The 19444-nt window shown below is 39.5% G+C and overlaps 1 long non-coding RNA gene across 1 annotated transcript; it reads right to left on the bottom strand.

Moving 5' to 3' along the window:
• Positions 1-1813: 1813 nt before the first annotated feature.
• Positions 1814-5393, bottom strand: LOC119743571. The gene is made up of 3 exons (XR_005273055.1): positions 5255-5393; positions 4550-4729; positions 1814-2994 (listed from the first exon to the last, which is right to left on the bottom strand). It is a non-coding gene; the product is annotated as an uncharacterized LOC119743571 (long non-coding RNA).
• Between the last annotated feature and the right edge of the window lie 14051 nt (positions 5394-19444).

The raw sequence follows: 19444 nt of genomic DNA, 5'->3' as shown, positions 1-19444 counted from the left end.
TTGTGACATGCCTGTATCGGACATGTAATTAGTTGTGGAAATGATTACGACACTGAGTCCGAAGCTAGTCCGAAATTTCAAAAACGCCACTCTCGAAGATTTGTTTAGAGGGCGCTGTTAAAGTTACCGGTAGAAACTTTTTAAGATAGACTTGGTGGCAAGATTACCCCAAGAGAGATTGACCCCTTATACCAAAAATGCTACCTGAAAATGAAAAAAAGTAGAACAAAGTTCCCTAGCCCGACTGCGTCTGGCCGTACAGTACTATCGCAAGCTCTGTAGTACGCTTGCGATAGTACTGTACGGCCAGACGCAGTCGGGCTAAAAGTTCCCTAAGAACGGTGTAAAGATTATGTATGTATGTTTTTGTGTTGACGTATATGTATGATATCCTGGGCAAATAGCAGAGCTGCAGCTCAGTCCATTATTTGTTTGCCAAATTGTGGTAAACGCAAGAAATGTGGCCTACAGAACCGAAATGGGGGGAGTCATTTGAGGGTACTCACCCTCAGGTGCAGTCTCACCAGTTGGGGGGGGGGGGGGGGGGGGGCAGGGAGCACCCAAACTTTTGTTGAGACCCCCCCCCCATAAAAAAAAATTCTGTACAAAAAGACGGTAACAAATGGTAGAGTTAAGGTGATGTCACATACGAACGGTCTCCCCCCCCCCCCTTCCCCCTAAAAAAAATAGTTGTGAGCAGGGGCCATGAATTGTACACCAGGCGTGGATCTAGAGGGGGGGGGGGGGGGAACCAGCTCAGTCAAAAAAAAACAATTATCATACAAATTCCTAAAAAATTATACTGGTATAAATAATAATGTCCGCCTGTTCAAAATACGGTACACCAGTCTGTAATCTAGTGTTACTAATCGTCGAATTTCAACAGCGCCCCCAATTAAAATATGGAACCAGCCCCCCCCCCCCCCTCCCCCAGTTTTTGATTTTACGGAGGCCAAGTGTCCGGAGAAAAACACCTGTAAACATTGGATTTTTTGGCTGATGAAACACCCCCCCCCCTGCAAAAATTCCTGGATCCGCCCCTGTACACTATTAGGTACTGTAGTGTGCACGATTGTAGGATTTTATCGACACTCCCCTGGGCACTCCCCATTGTATACATGTACAAGAAAAGGAAGATACTTACATTGTTTAAGATATTTTACATTTGGGTTTGATTATTTTTCTTGAGTACTTTCCATTAGCCATGATATCTACTTGGAAACATTGGGATTCTGTAACCAAGAAATTAATCTTTCACACAGAATAATTCGACTGAAACAAGTAAATTGGCTCAGATCTACATGTACATGCATTTAATATAAAATTTGCCATGGAAATACAATTTTATTAAAAGTTCAAAAGAGTTCATTTCTAACATCATGTTGCCAGAAAACTAGAACATTTATAGAAAGTCTGATTCATTTTAAACACCGCATCCACTTTAATAATTTGCCATTGGAAATATAGTTTTTTGAAATATGAAAGAAGTGACAGTTAATTTTTAAAGCAAGTCACAAAAATCCAAAATGTACAGCACAGTTTAATAACTATATGGTGTACATGTATTATAAATGACAAACACAACTACATGTACATTAAAGTAGGTGAATCATATCCACATCATCTACGTTCAAACCAACATCCATGACAGAAAACCTTATCGCATTTGCATAAATAATCTCAACAAGGCAAATTTGCACTTCACTGTATAAACACACATTGTTTTGAAGTTCAAATGTATTTCACTCTCGAAGGTTATACGAAATGACAAAAACACTTCTAAATTGTATATAAATTCTTTGGAAGATTTGGCAACTTAAAACAAAGGGAATAAAAATTCATCTTGATGTTTTATAATTACACATTGCACTCAGATGAATACATGCCTTTCATGATTGCATGTGCTGTCTAAATCTGGTCTCAGATTATCATGATCATGACTAATCCTACACATGCAAGAGTCATTTGACCAACTTTTAAAAATGTTTACATTTGATGTTTCCCGTTTACCACCAGAAGCAATGAAATACACTTCTTGTATAATCCTAATGACTGCAACTTTCTTACAAGATACATATGATTATTTGCTTCTTGTGCCTTTACTTTCGTTTGAAGCAACAAAATTGCTAAAAGTCTGAAGCAGGGTGCATGACAACTAACCTGTTGAAGGCTGATTGGATAGTATACGTTTTAAGAAAACCGAGGAAATACATTCACTTTTTTGGGGGTCTTGTAACTGGATTCCATTGCTAATGCATAATGTGCCGTAGACACCCTCTTTCAACACCACCTCAGTTTTCATCCACACGAAACAATTTCAGCTAGAATATTTTCCAAGGGTATTTGGTACCACTCCTATCTTGACTTTAAGCAGAGTTTTTGTCATTAAATCAATGCTTCTCCAGGTCATTGCAAATGATGCACATGGCTTTGAGTTAACAGTGTTTCAATTTTATCTGTGAATGTACATTGGTCCAGTTAATAATACTTTCAGGTACTGTTGTCCACAAAATTTTCACACAAAATTTGAGCCCTGCTAACGAATTCATTGCACACAGTAAGATGTGACAATAGCTTGTACATTGACAACTAGTCTCTGTGGTTTCAGTAAAATATATAAAAAACATGTTTACATAATAAAATATGTATATTGCATTATTAATTTAGAGCACAAAATTGCATCATGACAAGTTCCAATTTATGAGTACCGATTTCAACAATGAATTAATTATTTTTTTTTTTAAATATAACACTGTCTCTTTATTTTAATACAATTGTTATATTATAATAATGCAATATATTTCATAATGCACTAATAGTCGTTTTCCCTTTTTGGTTTATTGGAACATTTGTTTGTTTATTTTAACAATCCTTTGTACTGATCCAGTGTAACTGGCACAAATTTGGACACCATGTGTTGGTTCAGTTGAGCTTGCCATTTGGGGTCGAGATGCATGTTGAGAAGATGCCTGGTGATAGATGTCTTGAGATCCTCTGAGGAAAAAAAAAGAAGAATATTCAAAATGAGACGAGCAAAATGGTGGTTAATCTAAACGCAGACTCAAAACGGCAGGTTCTTGTGGGCCGTTTAAAGTCTGATACTGGCAAGCGCGTAGATTGTCAGATCGACCTATGATGCAGGGTTCAACATTATTTAAATATCTACAAGCGTACTAAATATCAGAATCATGAGGCCCTTGTATGTCCTCATGTACACGTGTCAGGTCAGATCTTCTGTTTAAACGGTGGTCTGACTGTCTGAGGTACTTTCCTCTTCCACACAGCAAATATCTTTACGCAAAGTATGTATATCACTAATTTTATTCAGTATGCATAAGATGGAATTTTGCGTCGGGGTGATGTAAATCAAATTAAGTTTTGCCCTTCAACGACGTATAAACGGTTGGTTACCTCCCGAGTGAAAGTTGGAAAAAAATCACTTGGGTGGGACTCGAACCCATGACCTCCTACTTTCTAGTGCAGATGTCTTACCACTCATCCACGAGCTGAGGGAATCAGTTGGCTGGTTTGAATCTGATGTACATAGCAGCAGGTATAGCATTAACTATTCATAAGATGGAATTCTAAGTTGGGGTTATGTAAATCAATCTAGGTTTTGCCCCTCGCCAACATTTTTTTTCCAACTTTCACTCAGGAGGTAACACACTCGTACAGTGTTTATACTTCGGGGAGGGCAAAACCTAATTTGATTAGAGTTTTATTCAGCATACAGAGTCCAGTGGTCAAAAGGTTCCTGTGTTTGACTCATGCACGATGTTATTATGAGTCAATCTTGACAGGGGACACGGTGCTGGTGTTCTTGAGCAAGATACATTACTACAATTGCCTCCATTGAGTACATGTGGGGGGGGGGGTGCAGACCAGATAGGGCTGATCTCGAGCTTATAGCAGGAAAGTGGTCTCATGGCCTGATGAACAGGGGTAATAAGTGTGAGCAATCTGAGAGTGTTGTATAAGAGTGCTATATGAACACTGCACTATGATCATCAAATATCTTAACATCAGCACAAGGTGTTGGGCGACAATGCGTTCAAGAGTTCCACCTAAACCTTTTCTTAAGAGGGATTACTGGGCAGTGTTGTAGGACTCGAGTTTAGGACTCGGACTTGAGTTGGACTCTAGTCACATTGGAAAATGACTCGGACTTGACCATGACTCCTCGAACTCGATGACTCGCGACTCGAGTCACGTAATTTCATCAAAAGTAAAAACCTAACGTAGGGATGGGAAAGGATCATTGAGGAATAATGTTTGGATGATAAAACATGGAGGGACGGGACAGAGGAAGATTTTTTAGGGATGGGAATTCAAAGGAAAACACATTTTGGCTCTAAACCACATGTACACACACAACTATATACACTGGGATTTACTTAAAAGACAGAATGGAGGATTAAAAAATAATTAAAAAAAAACGATTTAGTTCGGTGAACAACTAAGAACAAGTGACTTGTGACTCGGACTCGGACTCGACGTTGGTAACTCGACTACAACACTGGTACTTGGTCACGGAGTCCACTGTACCTACCAGGTAATTCTGAGTTGACCACCCCAGGGTAGACAGACAAAGGCCCCCAAGAGGTGACGACATGAAGCTAGTCCCTCAGCTCAGGATGGCCCTTCATCTGTAAGGCCAGGGTGTTGGAGTCGATGCCTGTACCGTCTGCTGTCTTATTAAGGATCATCTGGATGGACTTCAGATGGGAACCTGGGCAGGAAAAAAAAAATTATGAGATGTAAATTAGCCTTTTTTTATATTTGATTTTTGTTTGCCCTTCGCTGACATATTTTGTAAACACTGTGCACTTAGTGTTGTTCGAAGGCTTAGGTGGGACTCAAACTAATGACCTCCTACACAAACAAAGTTGGGTTAAGCGCTGCTTCATCAGACTCCAAACGGCCAGCTTGCCACAGCAAGCTCAGTGGTCGAGTGGTTAATGCGTCTGCACTAGGAAGCAGAAGGTTGGGGGTTCGTGTCCAAGCAGAAGTAAGCTTGTTGATTTTTTTTTCTTGCAAACCCTCGGACAAAAATCAATGTGTACAGTGTTTGTAAAATACTTCAGGGAAGGGCAAAAAAAAATACATATATGAAAAAGAAGATCAATAATTATATGGATGAAATCGAATAAAGTTGATTCCTACTTTCTAATTCACAATTTCGAATTTCACAACTATCCACATAGAATTGAGATGCAGACCAATGCAAATGAGTCTTCACAGATGTTTGTCTTACCTGACTGGATAAATTTACCGAAGAAACTGGCCTTGTTCTCTCCTATCTTTTCAAGTCCTCAATGGGTAATCCGGAATCCGCTCAGTGAATGGACGTAGTTGTAGGCCCAAACAGGTCGACGTAGGTCCTCAAACACTTTATATCTATCATTGAAATATCATCAAAACAATTATGATTAGCTTTGAAATATTTACATAGAATCAGGGGCGGGGGGGGGGGGGGATGTCAGGGGAAGGAAAGGGGTTGGGGATTACATTCCCCCCCCCCATTTTTTTTTTTAGACAAACACACTTTCCCCTTCCCAATTGTCACATTTGTGGAAGACAGTGTTCTAGTGAAGGTTTGCAGTTTGCAGTAACACCATGTAGGCATGTAGAGTCTCTTTTGGGAAGATGTGTGGTTCTGAAAAGAACCAACTGGTTCTTTTCAGAGCCACATATCTTTCTTCTACATAGTGGTACCGCAAACCTTTACTAAATCATGCCACCATGTAGTTAGACCAAGCAGTTAACCCTTGCAAATTGTCTTGCAAAGATGTTCCATCAACAAAACTGAGAATATGACAACATCAAGGCAAGGCAGAGACTGATTTCAAATGACAACAACCCCAGAAAGTGAAGAAGAAACTCTGATCAGATGACAACCAACATTTGCCCAGGAAAGAAAAAAAAAGGCAACAGATGAACAGAAATCAAATTATGATTTGTGAGTAAAAACTTCCATTTGACTTCATTCCTAATCAGATCAAATTGAATATCAAACAGAAGGGAAGTACAGAATTGTTGTATGGGTGAATAAATCAACATCCAGGGGAAGAACACAATTCATTTGGGGGAAAAAGACAAGAAGGATTGATAGAAAAGAAAATCTCCTCTTTTTTTGCTGTTGTCTACATCTACATATACCTTTGTACAAAGTAATATTAGTGCTTAAAGATGTTTTGAGTGAATGTTACTTTCCATCATCAGTAACATGACCAAATTGAAACCAACTACCAACTACCTGCTCCTCCGTCCAATCACATCCATATACTGTCATTATCCCCAAAGCCATTTTCAGGATGTATTCATCAAGTTTATTCCCACGTGACCGGTTGAACCAACTACAGGATGAGTCAAAAAGAAAGTGACCGAATTTGAAAAAAAATGTTTAAAATAATTGGCTCGTTCTATGTTAATAAAAAAACAATAAAGTACATCTTATCAGACTTGTATGACTCGTGATTCGGACTCGGACTCGAGTTACATTTTTAATGACTCGGACTGGGACTCGAGTCACTTTGACTTACGACTCGGACTCAGACTCGGGGCTACGGACTCGGACTTGGACTTGAACTGACTTGTGACTCGACGGAAATTACCGCACTGCACACGCGCACATATATAAGTCGATCGTTTTCTTTACTGTGCAATACATGTGCAGGGCGCTCGATGTGGTGCGTGCGTGGCCGTGGCCTGTTACCGATATATTGACTTATAGAAATCAATGTACTGAAACTTGTACCCCGCCATCAACATGCAATACTGCATTGGTGCAAGATTGATAGGGTGAGGTACCAGACTTTTCTTTTCAGACGTCCTGTCTTTCACACGTGTATTGCTGTCGCATCGCGATATCGCGATATGAATAGTCTGCTGATCTGCCCGTTTCGGTAACGTAACATGCATCCACTCCAAAAAATTTCAATTTTGGATATCTTAACTTCAAGAGAAATGCCAATGGAAGATCAAGTGCAGAATGCAAGTTCTGCAGGAAGAAAATAGAGGAGAAAACTGGCACTACGTCCAACTTCAATCGCCACCTTTCACGTATATAGAAGTCTAAAAAAAGATATTTGAAACGCCTGAACTTTAAATGCAAAAGTTAGGCCAATACCAGTTTTGTCTGAATTGCCTTTAAAATTTGTTTTTGCAAATGAACTCCTCATTTCCAGAAAAAAATTAGAGAAAAGCTGTGGGGAAAAATGAAAATTTACAGCACCTGAAATGTACGTATTTCCATACTATATCAAAGGTGACTCTGAATCTCTGAATTCCCTAAAATGTACGTTTTTTGATACAAAGAGGTGACTCATGACTCGGACTTGTACTCAACCTACATGTATGTGACTCTCTGACTCGGACTTGACCTGGAGGACTCGGGACTCAGACTTAGACTCGATGTTTTGTGACTCGAATACAAGTCTGCATCTTATTGACTATTAACTGTGAAAATTTCACTTAAATTGCAAACTCTATTCCCAATTCATGTCTATTTCAATAAAACGATCACAAAACTTGGCTGTCCACCACTTATCAATTACCGTGCTGCGAACTGATAATACATCTCCCAATGAGGATAATGAAACATCAATTGTTTTCCCACCTCCATGAATGAACGAGAACTTGCAAAGGATGAGATACAAAAATCACCATCGATATTTCAAAGAAAAAAGAGAGTTAACTTGCTTCTCATATTCAAAACACACAACCTGATAGTAAAAATTCTCTTGATTTCAGTTATTAAAATCTCATTTACATTTGTGTAATCTGTAATTCTCACTTAGTTCATTTAGCTTTCAATATTGTCGCATTCCTTGGACAGCTACACAAACAGGTTCTTTTTAGTAAAACGTGCATAACTTTGGATGGCACGATCAAATTTAGTGATTGGTTTTTTTTTAGATGAGTGTAAGAACATGCTCTTTTAAGACATATTTCTTCGGTGTATCTAATTTGATTGCTTAAGTAAAAAAAAAAATCTTGAGTGCGGGTCACTTTTTTTTTAATCATCCTGTATAAACACAATGTGAACATGCATCTCTCATACACACTAAACTTAATTGTCTTCATTTTCTATCATCCTCTTTTTTTTCTGTCTTTTCTTCTTGTGCGGTAGCCCTCACATTGAGTGGCATTTATGCCTTGTGAAGGGCCGACTTGCATAAAAAAACAATTACATGTACACAATATGCATGTTTAATCTGGAGCCAATCATTAAAACTGAAACAAATTCAATTCTCAGATTTCATGTCAGTGCAAGTAGTGAAACTGACTCACATGCATCTGCTTTGGTTACAGGAACTGATACCACAAGATAGTCACATGCATTAAAATTGGACAGAAATGTTGGGGAAAAAGAAGGAAAAGAACAAGAAACTTTCTGTTTCAATTCCACTTTGCTCAAGGTCTTACAATCCCTGTAAGTATAAATCTGGAGTGATCTTGAAATAGAGAAGAACATTCTTTGCTGCATCTGAACAACATGTGGCTCACGGAGCTCAATGCTACATTGTGCATGAACTATGGGTGATGGCTACCAAAACAGCTCCACTCCATCAACTGGGTGGAATACTGAAGTTGAAAAGCATCGTGAGAACTTTTACATGAGCGGAGAAAGATCTCAACAAATAACATGGTTAAGTGCTGAAATCATTGCACCAATCGGCCTCTGCTTAAACTTTGTCTTTCTCTTCACAGTCATTCGAGTGAAGTCCATGCGTACAATCATCAATATCTACTTATCCAATCTGGCTGTGGCTGACTCCCTCTACCTTATGAATTACTTCATATTTGCACTGTCTTCACCTACAGAGTACAACTTGTTGGTCAACAATGCAATATCAAGTGGCCAATGCACGTTCATCGCTACTTCTAATTTCTTTGTGGTTACCATAGCAGCTGAGAGATTCTTTGCAGTGCGCAATCCTATAACGTTCAAAGAAAAGGCCTCTAAATCTCGAGCAGCAAAGATATCAGCAGGACTTTGGGTGCCAACAATTATTGTTGGTGTGATTCTGATTTTCGTACCATTAACAGAAGCTGTCTCCGATAAAGTCTACTTTTGGATTCTTTCCATTATCAACATTGTCTCTTCGATAGCAACTCTTGCTTTGTACATCTATGTAGTATGGAAAGTATGCAAGCAATCAGCCCTGTTCCCGAACCGTCCCAAGCAAGCAGGCAAGGTCCTCTGCATGGTTATCATCAACACTGCTGTTTTCTTCATTCTGAACTCACTGACCGTTGCAACTGCAATTATGGCAATACATGCACGTGTAGTGTCATCCAATTATACTTCACCTGCTGAGATTGTTGCCAATCTGGAACTTGGAGAGACAATACATATTCTGACTATATGCATTGAAATTTTGCAACTGATCAATAGCTCAATAAATTCCCTGGTCTACAGTGCCACAAACGTTGACTATCGTGAAGCTGTAGTCAAGGCTTTCTCATTCCTCAAACTGTGCTGTCGTTGCTGCCCAAGACGGAATCCCAGCCGACCATCACAGCCAGGAAAGCAGATTGAGCTTTGTGTGATTCCACAGGCAGAAAATGACCAAGAGCACCATGCTGCCAGGCCAAGCAGCAGCAAGCCACCAAGCCAAGGGCATGCACAACAAACAGCGAGTCAGCAGTCACTGGACAGCTGTCAAGAACAATGTTCCAGGCAAAGCAGCAGCAAGGCATCCATGCACAGTCTGCAGCATGTTCAAGTGCATGTTGAGGTACATGCAGAACCAGCAGGGACCCCAGCCCTTGCAAGTTCTCATCAGGAACAATGCTCTAGTCTGACTGACTGCAAGCTATCCATGCAAGGGGAACAGTGTGAACATCCAGAACCAGCAGAGAGCCAGCAGTCACTTGCAAGTACTCAGGAACAATGTCCTGGGCTGACTGGCACCGAGCCATCAGCACAAGGGCAGCAGTATGCACATCCAGAACCAGAAGGGATTTAATCTTTGGAAAGTTGTCAAGAACTATTATTTCAAGTGCATGTTGAGGTACATGCAGAACCAGCAGGGACCCCAGCCCTTGCAAGTTCTCATCAGGAACAATGCTCTAGTCTGACTGACTGCAAGCTATCCATGCAAGGGGAACAGTGTGAACATCCAGAACCAGCAGAGAGCCAGCAGTCACTTGCAAGTACTCAGGAACAATGTCCTGGGCTGACTGGCACCGAGCCATCAGCACAAGGGCAGCAGTATGCACATCCAGAACCAGAAGGGATTTAATCTTTGGAAAGTTGTCAAGAACAATGTTCACTGGTACCTGATAAGTGCAAGCTGTCTTTAAGGGCAGCAGTGTGTAGAGTGAGTGCTGCTTTTGAACTTGCTGTGTTCAAAGTGTAGAGCAGATTTAAGGCCGTTTCATACATCTTCTTCATTGGAATGCCAAGTAGATTTGACATCGAGAAACATTAACAGCACATTATGCTGGAGTTGAAATGTGTTTTACTTCAGCGAATTGGCAATACATGTACGCACCATGACATCAGTAATGTGCAGGCCTGCCCAGAGCAGATTGCAACCAACTATCAGTAAAGGGAACAGCTGGTATTCATGCAATGTATGTATGTAAAAGGTTCAGAAATTAACAAATCCTAAATAGTTTAATTATTTGAATCAAACTTTTGTTCGTGTTTAAAGGTAGAGTAGATCATTTGCAGCTATCCAAAAAGTAACTGACAAAATTATTGTTAAAAGGCTTTTGGTTTTAATGGCACTAAACTCCCTGTGAAATCATTCTTTCTGGCATGCTGTCATTTTAAAAGAAACAATGAAAGAAAGCAATTTTTAACGATGCATCATGTTAGTTCATGTAGTTGGTTTGTTCATGTAGTTGGTTTGTAAATTCGGTGAATCCATGAATATGTGCGCACAAGCGTCGACACGACGCACACTAGGTTGCTATTATTCGTCAGTTCAGTGCATGACATCGCGTAGCTGCAATTGACTGAATGAGAATGTGTCCCTGGGGCTGAATTCAGACACAATATAAAACATGACTCAGCAACTTTTGAATTGAACCTGAGATCCTAGAATATATGTTTGGAATATACTGCACTCACAGAGCTAAAACTTCATCATGTTAGTTGTTAAGCACCCGTTTTTAGATTTTGAGCACTTTTGTAGCTTCAAATGAAAAAAAAATGCACAAATGACAAATGACCTACCCTTCCTTTTAATGAGCAAGTTTGTTACTTTTTTCAGTGTGAAAATGTACAAGTAATGGTACTAACATATGGGTAACCCTGAAAGTTCACTGGAAATAAAGAGGTTTTTTTTTAAGTGCTTTTGAAACAGATTTGGAGGTTTTTATTTTAGGAAATGCACCTCTGTATTCCAAGTCTTTGGATGTTTCAGGCTTTTACATATTTTTATGATGGTGCCAAGATGCATGTTCATGAGAAATACAGTGATGTCATGAGCTGGAACTTCAGTGTCACTGCTGTTTGAGGGGACAATATGTAACATAAGTGTTTTGATCAAGTTTGATGTGACTGTTGCATTCATTAGCACATAGCATGCAGCCAACGATATACTTAAATGTACAAACCTTTACACAGTATGTACAATGCAATCAATTTTAGGTTCATAAATTATACAGAAAATCCCAAAGCTGTGAAGTGTAAAATACCTAAATCGACATCACAGCAACATTAGAAACAATTGTGAACATGTGCACGGGCATTGCAAAAAAGTGTGCGTAAAATGTGGTCATTACTTTCATACAAACACAGGGCTAGGATATTTCATGTTTTAGTGAAATTCATTTTACAGCCTTTTGATTCTGTTATTAACAGACCTTGACAAATCCCAAGCATGGAGCACAATACATACATACTCCTAAAATGGCACAAACTGTATGGTTATTCAAATTAGGTTTTGCCCTTCACCGACGTTTTTATGAACACTGTATACTCAGTGTGTTACCTCCCGAGTGAAAGTTGGAAAAATCACTCAGGTGGGACTCGAACCCACGACCTCCTGCTTTCTAGTGCAGATGTCTTACCACTCGACCACCGAGCTAACGGGATCGGTGAAGGGCAAAACCTAATTTGATTTATATCACCCCGACGCAAAATTCCATCTTATAATAGTTTATGCGGTACCCGCTGCTATGTACATCAGATTCGAACCGGCCAACCGATCCCGTTAGCTCGGTGGTCGAGTGGTAAGACATCTGCACTAGAAAGCAGGAGGTCGTGGGTTCGAGTCCCACCCGAGTGATATTTCCAACTTTCACTCGGGAGGTAACACACTGAGTATACAGTGTTCATAAAAACGTCGGTGAAGGGCAAAACCTAATTTGATTTATATCACCCCGACGCAAAATTCCATCTTATAATAGTGTATGGTTATTGTTATTGAGGATTCAATGATAAGGGAGCAAACTCACCGCAAATCCAAAGTGTCTTGGGAGATTTTGGATCTCAATCTTGAAGATCTCTGAGGTGAAGTGCTGTTGTGTCCGATAGTGATAAGGATCCGTTATGGCAGCGCCAGTCACTGGTACGTCAGAGGTGCTGGTGGAATGGTTATCTTGTGGGTCAAGACCTGATGCACAAATGAACAGATTACAAGACCAACTCCAATTAGAGAAGAAAAAAAGATTAAATTGGTATTTTTTTAGGTATATTAAAGTCTAATATGGGCAAGTGAGATGTCTATGGCTATTGTCTAGGTCTTCACCCAAAACAATTACATGGGAACAATCTGACAATAGCCGTAGCATAGCTCTAGAAGCCCGTTTCAGACACAGTCTAAGTAACAGACAAACAAAGTTGCAAGCTATGCATTAGGAGCATCTGATTCCAAATACATTACACCAATCTTTGTGCACACATCGTCGCTTTGCTCACGAAGTGACAAAAACCTCGAAAATCGATAATTATTCGATTTTGAGTTTTACTAGCCATTTTATTATAGTTGTCTCAAGGAACAATTTGACCAAGTTTCAAGGCAAAATATTGTTTACTTTCTTAATTATTGTAAACAAACAATTGACAAAAAGCCTGAAATCGGTGATTTTCATTTTTAAGTGTAAAAAAGTGTAAAATGTTCTCACTAAGTGACAAAAAGTCACCTCTTGAGCAGGGCCGGAGGAATTATACATTGGTCTACACGCGGCAGGATGGGAGCATACACGCACGCGCGAACGATGTTGAAAAAGAACAGACGCGCGCGCGTGCTCAACTTTCCTGACGCGCAAAAGTAACAAGTTTGTTGCATCGAAAAAAAGTACAAATAAGTAAAGCCTCCGCGATTCATGATCCCACGAAGTGACAAAAACGGTGTACAAAGTAATTGGCAAAATATGGGAGCCAAAGTATTGATGTTCTCACGAAGTGCAAAAAAGTTTTATTAATGAATTACTGTTTAATTACGAACTATTTTTAACCAACAACTATGAATTAACAAAGAGCAAATCATATCCTATCGGACAATGCAAAAAATTCCGAATTCTGTTACTGCAAAGTGGTCGAAAATGTCTTTTGAAAAAATGAATAACTTCAAATGCGATTATCTCAGGATGAACTTTTGTCAAATTTTCAGGTTTTTGTCACTTCGTGAGCAAAGCGATGACATGTTGCACAACGTGGAAAATGCTTTTTGAAGACCATTCTATCTTTAGCAAGGAGAAATCCATTGTATAGACTTTTTGCTGCAGAGCACAGATATATAATATACGAGACCATTGTAGGCTTTAGATGTACAGTATGGGATTTAAGTCTGGTGTATTAAAGGTGTCATCACAGCTACTAGCTGGAAAAAAATGTAGTTGATAGTTGAAGTCAGCAATGTGTTCCCCACTTCTGTCAATAGAGCGTGCAAGTTGACCTCAAAAACCTAGGTGATTTTACTAGGTTTATCCAGTCAAGGGCAAAGAATGGGTTCTGAACAAGAAAAAAATCATTCCAATTTACAACACATTCAAAAAATATTGCAAGTTGATTACTATAGTAAATTGAAAAAATGTGGACCTCCACTTCCGTTCATTGGGTGAATTCAAACATGGGAGTCTGTGGCTAGACTAGTCAGTGTTTGGTACTAAGATGTTCACATGAAAAGTGAATGTGAACTGGCGAGACTTGCATGCTCTATTATTGTACATAATCTGTGTTTAAATGCAAAGCAATATTCTAATATTTCTTTTAGATGGACTCAAGGGTACTTCGAATTTGGGTAATTGAAAAATCAATGCTGTAAAATATGAATGTCATTGTAAAGTTAGCATCATACAAGATTGTATCTTAATTTGCACAGTATCCAAGGAATTGCTGCTTTTTACATGTTCATTAAAGCTGCAATTTCCTTGTGTAATTTAAAACTCTAAACACAAATAATACAGAAATGTACTATCACCAAATCGGTGTTTGAGCTCTTACGACTTTCTGATACCTAGTAATATTTGGGGGAAAAAAGAAGCAGGGCAAACCATGTTTCTAAAAGTCACACACTTTTTATAGGACAAACAAATTTGCGTGTAAAAGCAAGAGCAGTGATAAAATAAATAAAATTGTACACTAGCAACATTTAAACAAACAGTGATTTTCCTGAATTTTGTATTTAAAACCTAATTCTTGTTTGTACAAATGTAAATGTTGAAAAATCCCTACTGAGTAAAAGAGCTTGCTGTTCAATGTTGAAATATTCATGCCACAAAAGTAAGCCAGCATATTGGTCAGCAAACATGGCAAAGGGGATGACAAGGGTTTAAGTCTTTTGTGGCTTGTTTCTTTCTTTTCAATAATTAATTCCTGACAGAAATAATAGACAATGCACAATATGTACACCTGTCAATCTTTCTGCGTGTTGCATTCTGATTGGTTGGAATTGATCAGCATTAGCTACCAATAGGCCACGCCCCTCGACAGCCGATCCAATCAAACATGAAAGCTGATCTACGTCTTTTACCAAAATGAAACTTCAGAGGAAATACTTACCTTTGTAAACGCCAAGCCGGAAACCAACAGTGTTATCTGTCAATGAAAATAAGAAGACATGATACTGAAACTATTGCACAATTTATCCAGGGCCAAGTTTCATGAAGACCTGACAAAAAAATTAGGGGAATAACTGAGAAAAAATCCTGGAACTTTCTGTACATGTGTGCACACTTTATATCCAGGCGAGGGGGTACTTGTGAACGGAGGGCATACACACACAAAATGAAGAGATTGCATAAATAAAAATAAATGCCAGTTTCACTCACCGATGCCATCGACACTCTTGCCGATGGTAAACTCACACTTGTTGCGATAGCTCTCTAATACTGGCTGTGAGTATGCAAACAAACAATGAAAATGAAAGGTACAAATCAGACATCTCCCATGTCAGGAATATTTACCCCACAAAAGATTCACATGCTGTATAGTTTATCTCACAAGAAATCCAGGTTGAAATATAAATTTAGTACAAGTAAGGTGACTCTATCTATCTACCCAAGTTCAAAGATCACACCAGTCACATATGGAGAACTAGGGAGCATTTGCTCACTCGCCACTAGTGGAGCTCTGTTTATGTGGGAAGACTGGCTCATGTCTAGGCGCTCTGAGCAAATTTTCGTTAATATGCGGAAAGTGTGTCGGTTAAACTTACTTCCTCGCATCGCATCACAAAATACAGATTTTCCTCTTTCACATGAATATAATTTCTTTATGATGAAAGGCGAATAATTATGTGCACTTTTTCATTGAAAAACGGGCAACTCAGTGAAAATTTCGCGTTTCCTATGGAGGTCACGGCACATTTCCCCGATTTTTGAGAGTGCCGGTTTACTTCTTCGAACAGCACATGTGTGAACCCAGTCGCACACAATTACCTCGCACGGTTTCTGAAAGATAACACAATAAGCTTTCCATTCATGTAACAACCGTTTAGATTGGTTGAGGAGAACAAGGGTCACTTTTCTTGTCAAATCAGACATCGCTTTTGTTCTGAGGATCGACCTGCTGTTTATGTATAGTCCGGTCTACGCAGTGGGGCTGTGCAGGTCACCGGGTCAATGCACCGTTGTGTGTGACCGCAGAGCATGTAGGGCTTTGATTTTCTGCACATATGGGTGGCAAAGTTCTCCATATGGCTAACCTAACACTATGTGCCAATGTGAACTATCATTGAGATTATAATTCATGAAATCATTCACAATACTACAAATAAATTTAAATAAAATCTATATTTTTATCAACAAATATTTGTCACCTAGCTTACTCACCGATGGCTTAATTGGCTGCAACTCACATGCCATCCCACTGTGGTTCTTCCTGTCAATCAAATGAAGAGTGCACTATTAAAAATGAGGGTGTGGGTTCGAATCCCACTCCAACAGGCTTGTGAATTTCTTGTGGTAACCAAAGCTATATATACACAAGATTCAAACTGGCCCACTAACCTTTGCAAGCTCTGTTATTGAGTGGTTAAAATGTCTGCACTAGTAAGCAGGAGGTCATGGGTTCATATCCCACCCAAGCAAGCTTGCAGAATCTTTGCTCGTAAGCTCTCAGACAGCACTGAATATACAGTGCATTCAAATTTACATTGGTGAAGGTCAAAACCAGGTATTCACATTCACAACTCCCCTACGTAAACAATTAATTAAACTCATTGATTGTGGCACCTGCTATATCAGATTGGGACCAGCCAGCCAACCCCAGCAAGCCTGGTGGTCAAGTAGTTGAGACATCTGCACTAGGAAGCAGGAGATTGTTGATGCGAGTCTCACTCGAGCAGCTTATGAATTGTGAAGTTTTGGTTTTGTGTTCATTTTTGTGCTTTTTGTCTGTAAACAGTTTTTTTACCAACTTCCCCCCCCCCTTTTAATTTTTGGGACTTTTGTGTGTGGAAAGGAAGTTTATTTCAGAAGTTGGCCCAAAGTTTGCTGAGTTTTAATTGATTCTCAAGAAAAATGAGGCATCATTTTCTGGACTTTAAATGAAATTTCAGGGCAGCTGTACATGTAAGTCCACTTGCCAGAAAACTGTGTCTGGAAACAGTTTTTTTATCAACGAAGATCACATTTCCATTCTGGCCCACAACCATCCCGTGTCTTTGGCGGGTAGTTCACCTTTGTTGCTTCAGCCAGGGAGACATCTCCCCAATGTTCCGTTGCAGCATCTTGGATAAATTCCTCAGAAACTCCCTGGTGTTGGTCTGTTTGGTGGATAGCTGGTCCTTATACGGCTGGTTCCACAGTGGAGTCACCATGTTGTTTAACCTGTAGATTGGGAAAAGATGTGAAAAGCACATTCAGTATTTCAGAGTCTTAACAAATTTTGGAAAAAGTGAATAACTCAACTGCTATAAGCCTTTTGCGATATGGCAGACACAATACAAGGGTGTTATTTGATTTGGGTATACTGGGGTAACTTATGCAAAAGACTAGACCTAAACCAAATAGCGCCCTCGTATTGTGTCCACCGTATCTCCAAAGGGTAATGAGTGTGTGTGGAACTTGTCATCTTTCTACATACAACCATTCTCATTACTACAGTTCATAGTTCTGGTGGTGCATTGCAAATTAAAGTTTAAGCTTGAAGCAATGAGGGTAATGTGTTCAACTTGAACAGTTTATCAGATAAAATAAGAAGCATCTGAAACTGTGAATCGCACACACACTCTACACAGACATGCAACCTTTAATGCTGTACCTTCTAGGGGAAAAAACAAGGAAAACTGTCCGCATAACAGTTTTACTCAACAAATGCCGGATGAAGTACTAAATTTACTTAAAGTTCCGTGCTATTTTCGAGTTTCATCCCGAAAAACAGATTTCTTTACCAATCTGCTATTTTTCAAGCAATACAAAAGTTATTCACTTTTGAATGAAACACCAAACACACGAACACGGCAGTTTGGTGTTCAGCGAAGTCCTTGGAATCCCTCTGAAGTCCTCAACTAGTATCAGTGAGTCCCTATGCCGTCATCTGCATTCCCCATCGCTTTTTAGTCAATTTTCTTGGTAGCACTACAAACTCCATGCCAGAACGTGACACTGTGAGAGGGCCTTAAGATGTCTGCACTAGTAAGCAGGAGGTTATGGGTTCATATCCCACCCAAGAAAGCTTTCAAATTTGCATTGGTGAATGGCAAACCAGATATTAACATTCACAAGTCCCCTACGTAAACAATCCATTAAACTCATTGGTTGTGGTAACTGCTATATCAGATTGGAACCAGCCAGTCAGCCCCAGCAAGCTTGATGGTCAAGTAAGACATCTGCACTAGTAAGCAGGAGGTTGTTGGTGCAAGTCCCACTCAAGCAACTTTTGTAAACTTTTTCTCGTGAGCTTTTTCCTTTGTTTTGTGTGTGTGTGTTTTGTGTGTGTTTTGTTTATTCGACAAGACTTGTGTGTGTGGAGAAGGGAGCTTATTTCATAAAATTTGTTAAAACCTTAACTGATTCTCAAACAAATGGGCTACATTTTCTGGGGTTTTAACAAGTTTTCAGGGCAGCTCGCCATAAAACTGTGTCTGGAAACAGTTACTTGTCAAGGAAGATCACATTTCCATTCTGGCCCACAACCATCCTGTGTCTTTGGTGAGTAGCTCACCTTTGTTGCTTCAGCCAGGGAGACATCTCCCCCAATGTTCCGTTGCAGCATCTTGGATAAATTCCTCAGAAACTCCCTGGTGTTGGTCTGTTTGGTGGATAGCTGGTCCTCATACGGCTGGTTCCATAGTGGAGTCACCGTGTTGTTTAACCTGCAGATTGGGAGAAGAGCAAAAAGCACACTCAGTATTTCAGAGTCTTAACAATTTCACAATTGTGAATGCTTCAACGGCTATTACCTTTTTTGAGAGATGGCACAGACACAATCGAAGGGCGCCATTTGATTTGGGTATATTTGGGGTCAATACAAAAGACTCACCCAAACCAAATATTACCCTTGTATTGTGTCCACCATATCTCATAATGGGTAATGAATAGTGAGCGGAACTTGTGATCTTTCTACATACAACCATTCTCATAACTTCAGTTCGTAGTTCTGGTGGTGCATGTGCAAAGTAAATTTTAGGCTTGAAACACTAAGGGAAATGTGTTCAACTTGAAAAGTTTATCAGATAAAATAAGAGTCTTTTAAAGTGTGAATCACAAACTCTACACAGACATGCAAGCTTTGATGCTCTCCCTTCAAGGAGAATAAATGACAAGGAAGAGAAAACTGACCACATAACTATTCCACTCGACAAATTTCATGTTCACAATGTCAAATGAGCTATGGAACTGACTGGTTGGGCTCTTAAAATAGTAATCTCTGGATGTAAGAATGGTTTTCTTGTGATGATCATGAACTACTTGAACTACTCAAAAAATCTACTACAGTGAAGGAAATCACATTCTTTGAACTTCCACTTTCAAGGGGTATCAAGCCTAAATGGCAGTATAGGCAGGGTCTACCTTCCTATATCCTACAAAATCCTCC

The sequence above is a fragment of the Patiria miniata genome, unplaced genomic scaffold (genome assembly GCF_015706575.1).
Source record: "Patiria miniata isolate m_02_andy unplaced genomic scaffold, ASM1570657v1 HiC_scaffold_6, whole genome shotgun sequence".
In the NCBI taxonomy this organism is placed as follows: Eukaryota; Metazoa; Echinodermata; class Asteroidea; order Valvatida; family Asterinidae; genus Patiria; species Patiria miniata.
Note: the sequence above shows the minus strand (reverse complement) of the source record. Positions and strands in the feature narration are given on the sequence as shown.